Source organism: Chrysochloris asiatica, unplaced genomic scaffold (genome assembly GCF_000296735.1).
Source record: "Chrysochloris asiatica unplaced genomic scaffold, ChrAsi1.0 scaffold00054, whole genome shotgun sequence".
NCBI lineage: Eukaryota > Metazoa > Chordata > Mammalia > Afrosoricida > Chrysochloridae > Chrysochloris > Chrysochloris asiatica.
In genome coordinates this window covers 356,633-366,301 of record NW_006408572.1, presented here as the reverse complement: position 1 = coordinate 366,301, position 9,669 = coordinate 356,633, and positions in this window count along the sequence as shown.

The following is a 9,669-nucleotide window of genomic DNA, read 5'->3' as shown; positions in this document are numbered from 1 at the left end:
GCTATGTTCTCAAAAGATTCCTACGTGGTTTAGCTAGCTATGTTGGAAGGAGTTGGCAAGAAAGACTGAAAATGTAATACCTTTGCCCCACCTAGTAGAATTATGAATCAGCTTTGTTCTAGGACATATAACAATCCTTGAGAAATTACCGGTCATCAGGAAAGAGATTCTTCACCCTTATAAAAGACAGTGACCTTGTACATTAGCACAGACAAGGAAAAGTAACTCGTTTAAAAGAGCACAGCCATATTATAAATGGTCACTATATTTTATTTTGCCTATGGTTTTGAAAAACCAGGACTTTTATTAAATAGTGACACCAATTATTAACTATGGAGTCCTGGTGTGGCACTGTGGGTTAATGTGCCAGACTGCAAAGTCAGCGGTTCAAGCTCACCAGCTGCTCCTCGGTAACCCTATACAGGATCGCTATGGGTCGGAATCGACTCAATGGCACTTAACAACAACAACATTATTAACTCTAAAATGACATATCAACCTAGAGCCTGCCTTCAAAGGACATATGATTCTAGGCCTTAAAAGAGGAATCCCTTCACCTTTCCATTAAAACCTGTCCACCATGGATGGCCCTGCTAGTATTTGAAATACTGGTAGCATAGCTTCCAGCATCACAACACACAAGCCATGTAACAAAGTGATACAATTTCAGTTGATACAATCTGGTACTTTGTTAGTGTTTTAGTTAGCCTAAAAGGGATCTGCGTGTAACAAACAGTGGTGGTGTTCTGGCATAAGCACTGGACCATGAAGCTAGTTGGAACTGCAAGGTCACCAGACACTCCTTGGAAACCCTATTCAGGGTCACTATGCGTCCGAACCGACTCGAAGGCACTTAACAACACTTAACCTAAAAGTTGGGTTTTCAAACTCACCCAGTGGCACTGAGAGTCTTTATTGCTTCTGTAAAGATCACAACCAAGAAAACCCTATGGAGCAGTTCTTTTCTTTAATATGATTGTGCTTCAAAAAGTTCATGGAAAAATGGAATGAAAAGATAATGGAATTTCACCATGAACTTTTTGTATTTGAGGTTACCACGGATCTGAAACAACTTGACGGTAGTAGGTTAGTTAGTCTATATAGTCTTGTAGATGTTAAGGACACAATCATTGCTATTAGGTTTGTGGAATCATTGAAAATAGCTTACTTTTCCTACTCCCTTTAACTCTGTCACCATCTTCATTGTGACTACCTTCCTGAACATATTGGCCAGGGTTCCTAAACTCAAAAGCAAGGGCGAAATAAATATGTGAGTAAAGCAGGCCAGATGTTACACAATAAGGAGTGATAGGGACTGGGACAAATAGGGAACACAATGGTGAGTGAGGAGGGGCACATCTTAAGGAAAGTGACAAATCTGTTGAGGTGTTTTTATGTGGAATTCTCCTACTTTTAAAATGTTTGTCCCAGATTCAAAGGGTTTATTTTGTTATTATTATTATTGTTCTATGGTTTTTATTTTTTAATCTCATATGTCTAGAAGCAAAAGAACCATCTCACACTAGTATCTGTCATTCTTAGTTCGATAGGTTTTTGACCCTCTGCCAGCATGAGCTCTGTTTTCTCAGGGAGATTTTTGTGAAATAGCTCTTGTAGCTTTTACTCAAAATCTCTTCTGCCCCAAAGTTCTGACATGATCAACAAGTAACTAAACCACAGGGTAGTTAGTTACACTGTTCAGAGAACTTTACCTGCATTATTGGATTCTAAAGACAGTTCTATGAAGTAGACATGATTGTCCCAACTGTTAAGATGAAGACATGGGCTCAGAATGTTTAACTGGTAAGAGTGACTAAGCTGGGTTTCAGACTCAGGCTGATCCAGAGCCCAGGGCCTGGGAAAAGTGAGCTATCACAGAAAGTATGAAGGTTTGGTGATGAACATACATTTTGCTTCTCCAATGAATTTGCCAAGAATGATACCTGTATTGATTCTAGTCTAACAACCTGTGAAGCATTATACTCGCAAATAAAAAGAATTCAAAATAATCGTACTTGGAGTATCTTTTGAAAACATTACAACACTCCTTGAAATCATTTGAAATATCCTGGTGTGTTGCCAGACGGGAGCTGAAAATTGCTGCCCTAAATATTTGCTTATCCGCCTATTGATAATAATCACCAAGCATTACTCTTTGCTAAAGAATTTGCATAGATTATTTCTTATCCTCATAACAACTCTAAAAGGTTGGTATCCTTGCTTTACAGATGCAGAATTTGAAGACCGGAGAAATAGTAACTTGCTAAGAATGATATAACTACCTTTTGCTACTGGTGTGATTTTTATCAAGTTACCTCCTATTGTGTGATTTTAGCAAATTACTCTGTTATTATTATTTTTTTTTATTATTACCAACATGTGATTATTAACAACAGGAACCGAGCAAATATTTAAGCCAGCAATTCTCAGCTCCTGTCCTGCATGCAACTCACCAAGATATTTCAAATTATCTTCAGAAATGTTGTAACATTTTCAAAAGATGCTCCAACTCTGATCATTTTGAATTCCCTTTATTTGTGACTATAATACTCCACATCTCTAGGGATAATTGAATTAATACAGGTGTCACTCTTGGCAAATTAATTGGAGAGGTAAAGTTCATGTTCAGTAACATCCCCTAACTTCCTCCAGAACCTTGGCTTTGGATCTGTCTGGGTGTGAATCCAACTTTGTCACTTTAGTTAGAAATGAATCCCGATGTAGCACAAAAAGACACTCGATGAGACTAAATTACCTTGGCAAGGCAAAATTTACTTCTGCAGAAGAGTGCGTGTACATGTGCGTACCTGTACAGGAACAGAGCAGCAAGCACACTGAGCAGACAGTTCATTCACGTTTTATCCCTGACACAAGTCTTAAGGCTGTGTCTCGCTCCATTGGCTAGAGCTTCCACTGTACAGTGTTTTTCCTTACCCGGCTGGCTAATTCAAATTTCTAAGGTGCACATTCTTTTTACTCACTTTATGACGTAGTAAAAAGTAAAAGAAAGGTCATGCAGTCCGTACTCACTTCAGGAAGTAGCAAAAAAGTAAAAGAAAAGTCGCTCAAATACAATAAACAGGATTACAATTAAGTTTGAAGAAAAGCCACTCATTGCCACACTCCCACGCAAGTTTGGCCACCTTGGCCTCTAAGGAGCACTCTGGCTGCACTTCTTAAAACACAGATCTGTTGGCTCTATGGGCAGCCCATGGCACTTTCAAGTTAGTTAGGCATTCTCAGCTCATTGTCCTCCTCTGAACAGCTGGGACAGTCCAGAAATCCTATTGGGCCATTTTATGTTGGAACTGATTTGATGACAATGAGTTTAGCTTTGTTTTTTTAGCAGGAGATAGAGCTGGAATTCAAGTGCAAAGCAGTCTTAACCCCACAATCTGTGCTCTTTCTCTATACTAGACTGTCCTGGGGTTGGGACGTGTATGTGTGTAATAGAAGTACTTGTATGTGATTGAGAGAATAATACTGCTTTAGGAGTTTGGGGATTATGGCAGAGATATTTATCATTCACTGAATATCCTTGTGCTGTTTACATTTCCCTGCCACCTTGCCAGTTGTTGTTGTTGTTGTTATGTGCCATAGAGTCGGTGCTGAGTCATAGCGACCTTATTCACAGCAGAACAAAATGCTGCCCAATCCTGGGCCAACCTCACAATTGTTGCCAAGCTTGAGCCCATTGATGCTGCCACTTGGCCAATCCATCTTGCTGGGGGTCTTCCTCTTGTTCTCTGATCCTCCACCTTCTCAAACATGATATCCTTCTCCAGTGACTGGTCTCTCCTGACAACATGTCCGAAGAATGAGATACAAAGTTTGGCCACCTTGGCCTCTAAGGAGCACTCTGGCTGCACTTCTTAAAACACAGATCTGTTGGCTCTATGGGCAGCCCATGGCACTTTCAATATTTTCTTCCAACACCATAACTCAAAAGCATCAATCCTTCTATGGTCTTCCTTATTTACTGCCCAACTTTCACATTCATATGAGGTTACTGAAAATACTATGGATTGGGTCAGGTACACCTTAGTCCTCAAACTGACATCTTTGCTTTTCAACACTTTAAAAAGGTCTTATGCAGCAGATTTTCCTAATGCAATATGTCATTTGATTTCTTGACTGCTGCTTCCATGAGTGTTGATAGTTGATCCAAGAAGAATGAAGTCCTTGACTACTTCAATCTTTTCTCCATTGATAAGAATGTTGTTTATTGGTCCAGTGGTGAGGATTTTTGTTTTCTTAACATTGAGATGTAATCCATAATGAAGGCTGTGCTCTTTGATCTTCATCAGTAAATATTTTAAGTTCTCTTCACTTTCTGCAAACAAGGTTGTATCATCTGCATATCACAGGTTGGTAATGAGTCTTCCTCCACTCCTGATGCCACGTTATTCTTCATATAACCCAGCTTCTCAGATAATTTGCTCAGCATATAGCTTGAATAAGTATGGTGAAAGAATACAACCCTGTCGTACACCTTTCTTAATTTTAAACCATCCAGTGTTCCCATGTTCTGTTCGAACAACTGCCTCTTGGTTCATGTACAGATTCCTCATGAGCATAATTAAGTGTTCCAGAATACTCATAGTTTGCAATATTGTCCATAGCTTGTCATGATCCACACAATCGAAAGCCTTTGCATAGTCAATAAAGCATAGGTAAACATCTTTCTGATATTCTGTGCTTTTAGCCAAGATCCATCGGACATCAGCAATGATATCCCTTGTTCCACAGCCTCTTCTGAATCCAGCTTGAACCTCTGGAAGTTCTCTGTCAGTGTATGCTTGCAGTCGTTTCTGTATTACCTTTAGTAAAACTTTACTCGCGTGGGAGATTGTCCAATGATTTCCACATTCCGTTGGGTTACCTCTCTTTGGAATGGGCACAAATACGGATCTCTTCCAATCAGTCAGCCAGATAGTTGTCTTCCAAATTTCTTAGCATAGATGAGTGAGTGCCTCCTGTGCTGCCTCACTTTCTTGAAAGATTTCAATTTTTATTCCATCAATTCCTGGTGCCTTATTCTTTGCAAATTCCTTCAGTGCACCTTGGATTTGTTCCTTCAGTATCATTGGCTCTTGATCATATGCCCCTCTTGAGACAGTTGAACATCAGCCATTTCTTTTTGGTATAGTGACTCTGGTATTCCTTCCATCTTCTTTTGATGCTTTCTGCATCATTCAATAATTTGCCCAAAGAATCTTTCAGTAACGAAAGTCGAGGCTTTCAGTTCCCCCAGCTTGAGAAATGCTGAGCGTGTTCTTCCTTTTTGATTTTCTGACTTCAGATCTTTGCACATTTTGTTGTAATACTTGGCTTTATCATCTTGAGCTGATCTTTGAAATTTTCTGTGCAGCTCTTGTACCTCCTCATTTCTTCCATTTGCTTTAGCATCTCTACAATGGAGAGCAAGTTTCAGTGTTTCTTCTGACATCCATTTTGACCTTTTCCTTCTTTCTTGTCTTCTTAATGACTTTTTGCTTTCTTCATGTATGATGTTCTTGAGCCATCCCACAACTCTTCTGGTCTTTGGTCTTTAAGTGTTTAATGTATCAAATCTGTTCTTCAAATGATCTTTAAATTCAGGTGGGATATATTCAAGGTCATGTTTTGGCTCTCGTGGACTTGTTTTCATTTTCTTCAGCTTCAGTTTGAATTTGCTTATGAGCAATTGATGGTCTGTTCCACAGTCTGCCCTTGGCCTTGTTTTGACTGATGATATGGAGTTTTCCCATTGTCTCTTTCTGCATATGTAGTCAATTTGATTTCTATGTAGTCCATCTGGCGAGGTCTAAAGAAGGTATTTGAAATGAACAAATCATTGATTTTGAAGAATTCTATCATGTGATCTCCAGCATCATTTCTATCACCAAGGCCATATTTTCAATCTACTGATCCTTCCTCTTTGCTCTCAACCTTTGCATTCCAATCACCAGTAATGATCAATACATCTTGATTGCATGTTTGATCAATTTCAGATTGAAGTAGTTGCTAGAACTCTTCTATTTCATCCTCACTGGCTTTAGTGAGGTATTAACTTTAGCGGTATTAACTGGTCTTCCCTTTAGGCGCATGGATATTATCCTGTGACAAACAGCATTGTGATAAATCATGACTAATCTGGATATGTTCTTTTTGATGATGAATGCAACACCATTCCTCTTCAATTTGTCATTCCTGGCCTAGTAAACTGTGTGGTTGTCAGATTCAAAATGGCCAACATCAGTCCATTTCAGCTCACTAATGCCTAAGATATCAACGTTTATGCATTCCATTTCATTTTTGACAACTTCCAATTTTCTCAGATTCATACTTTGTACATTCCATGTTCTGATTTTCAGTGGATTTTTCAAGCTGTTTCTCTTCATTTTGAGTTGTGCCCCATCAGCAAATGAAGGTCTCATGGGTTTTACTCCCACAGACTTTACTCCATTCGCATTATCATGGTCAATTCTACTTTGAGGAGACAGCTCTTCCCCAGTTGCGTTTTGAGTGCCTTCCAACCTGAGGGACTCATTTTCTGGCACTTTATCTAACAGTGTTTCTCTGCTATTCTTAAGGTTTTCAGTGATTAAATATTCAGAAGTAGTTCTTCACGCTTTCTTCCTAGTCTGTCTTCGTCTGGAAGTTCACCTGAAACCTGTCCACCATGGTTGACACTGCTGGTATTTAAAATACTAGTGGCATAGCTTCCAGAATTACAGCAACTCACAAGTCACCACAGTATGACAAACTGGCAGATAAGTGGTGGATCTTGCTAGTAGGCAGGCCATATGACTAATTCCAGTCAAGAGGATATGAACAGAAGTAATGGTGTCACTTCTGAAAGCAGTGAAGCTATGTGGGTTCTTTAGGCTCATTCTTTTCCCTGAAATGGAAACTCTGCAGAGATGTCAGGGCATCTATAGCTTGGGTTTCTGAATGACTATGTGGAGCAGAGCCTCCTGTTGCTGTATCTTAATTATGTGAGAAATAGATCTTTGAGGTAAGCTGCTAGATTCTAGGGTTATATTTGAAATGCAGCATAATGTGGCTTATCCTGACTAATGCAGGTATAGTATTTTCATTGAAATAGGAATTCAAGAGAAAGTTCCATCTAGTTCAATAAAGTATGTAATACTTAATTTCAAGGGCAAGTTCCTAAATAACCCCCACTTCTCCCACCATGGACCCTGAATCATATAAAATGCTGAAGAACGTGCAACAAAATCATGTTATTTTCTTTCAATAGACTTATATCTACTGACACTGCATCGTTAAGGCAATAGTGCAAGCCAGAATAAAATGAATGATTCGTGTCATTTTATTTTTAGAAATTCAAATGATCCTTAATCCCCTACCAGTGACAGTAGAGAACAAAATCTGTACATCCACCACACATTCCTTAACACTCAGATAGTTTTCTCAAGTCTATCTTTGCACTGTCAAGGTTGTTATATAGCAAACAGCTTACATCGTGAGTAGTTTTCACTTACATCATACTGGAAAACATGAGGAACACTTCTGTGAGTACCCCCAAAAATGGAATTCTCAGAGAACTGTATGCATATAAAGAAAAGAGAAGTAGATATCTGGTGTTCCTGCCAACAGATTCCCACTGTGCAGTGTTGCTGTGGAAACTCATGAAATTATTTGTTCTTATCTCTTCTAACAAACACTCTTGATAGCAACAATAGTGTCAGCCTCTGTTTAAATTATAGTTATTAACAATAATCTTACATTTTCATGATACTTTATAATTTTAAAACATTTAGACATATTTCGTTTGATCTGTGTACTCTGTGAGATAGGTTGAACTGTCATTATTTATGATTTGCAAGTAGAGATTCTAAAGTTCAGAATCTTTTAGTCATCTTCCCAAGGTCACACAGCTAGTAAGAAGAGTCACTCCACCCATCACCCTGCCCTTTGGTCCTAAGGAAGTACTATTATTGCTCTGTTTCAAGACAGCCATTCAGCCCTTTTGCTTTGCATGTGATTGCTATATGACAGGAAAATTGAAGATGGTGGTGGTGGTGGTTGTGTGCTGTGGAGTTGGTACTGACTCATAGAGGCCCTGTATAGGGTTTCTGAGCCTGTAAATCTTTAGGGGAGCAAAAAGCCTCATTTTTCTTTCATGAAGTGGCTGGTAGATTTGAACTGCTGATCTCGCAGTTAGCAGCCCAACTCAAAACCTACAACACTAACAGGGCTCCTTAGAATTGAAGATACAAAAAATTAACATATCACACACAAATACCAATTATTTCTATTGAGTAGTATTAGGAATTTTTAAAAAGGGTTCTCTGAGTTACCCAAAGTATATATAGTGCATTCACTTAAAACCACATCAGTTGCCATTGAGTCGATTACAACTCCTGGCAGCCCTGTATGTGTCAGGATAGAACTGTGCTCCATAGGATTTTTCAATGGATGATTTCTTCAGAAGTAGACTGCCAAGCCTTTCTTTCAAGGTGCCTCTGAGTAGATTCAAACCTCCAAACTTTCAGTTAGCAGTCATGCTCATTAATTGTTTGCTATACCCAGGGACTCCATGACAATAATTTAACTCCTATAAACACTTATTTTTACTGAAATAATAGTTCAGATATTTAATCAAGCTTTTAATCCTCATAACAATCACAATTCAAGTGCTGTTGTGGGCTAATGCACCAGACTGCAAAGCCATTTGAACTGCAAGGCCGGTGGTTCAAGCTCACCAGCTGCTCCTTGGAAACTCAATACAGGGTTGCTATGGGTCAGAACTCAACGGCACTTCACAACAAGAACATTTTTATCACACCTATTTTACAGGGGGAGGTGTGAAATGGCAGTAGTAGTGCCAGGATCAGTTCAAAGCCAATTCCCAATCTTTTTACCAACTCTGAAAGTAGCCATTCCCCAACCCCCTACACACACACACACACAGCACTCTCTATATCTCTTCTAGGTTCAAAAATAGGTTGCAATGATCACACAGAATCCACAGAGCATACTTACAGTGAAGTGGTTTATTAAGGAGCACCGTACAACTCAGGATCAAGATCACCAGGCTATAATTCAGGATCAGGAAGCAAAGTCATCTTTCTTCAGTACAGGAAAGCTCTCTCAGAAACTCTTGGTCTGCTGAGGTTTCTCTCGGCCCTCCCAGGACCAGCTTTGGCCCAGCAGCCTGTTGCTGCCATCTCTGCTGTTGGGCCTCTTCCTGTCTTTAGTGGGACAGCCCTTGACCACCTGTGATACAGCTCTTCTAGGCGGTTCCTTGCCTCCTTTCTCTCGGCTGCTTTCTGCTTCTTCCTACTGCTTCTTTTCCAGTTTCTTCCTGTGTCCAAAAGCTGTGGAGCTTTATATGTATATGTATATATATACACACACACACCATGGTGTAGCTCTGTAGGATAAGCATTGGACTGCTAACTGCAAAGCTGAAGGTTCAAACCCACCAGCTACTCCTAGGACACCCTATATAGGATTGCTGTGAGTTGGAATCAACTCGATGGCACTTAAAAACAACATATATGTATACATATGGTGTAGTGGTTATGAGTTGGGCTGCTAACCTCAATGTCAGCAGTTTGAAACTACCATTCTGTGGGAGAAATATAAGGCTTTTTGCTTCTGTAAAGATTTACAGCCTCGGAAACTCTATATAGGGTTCTATGAGTTGGAACTGAC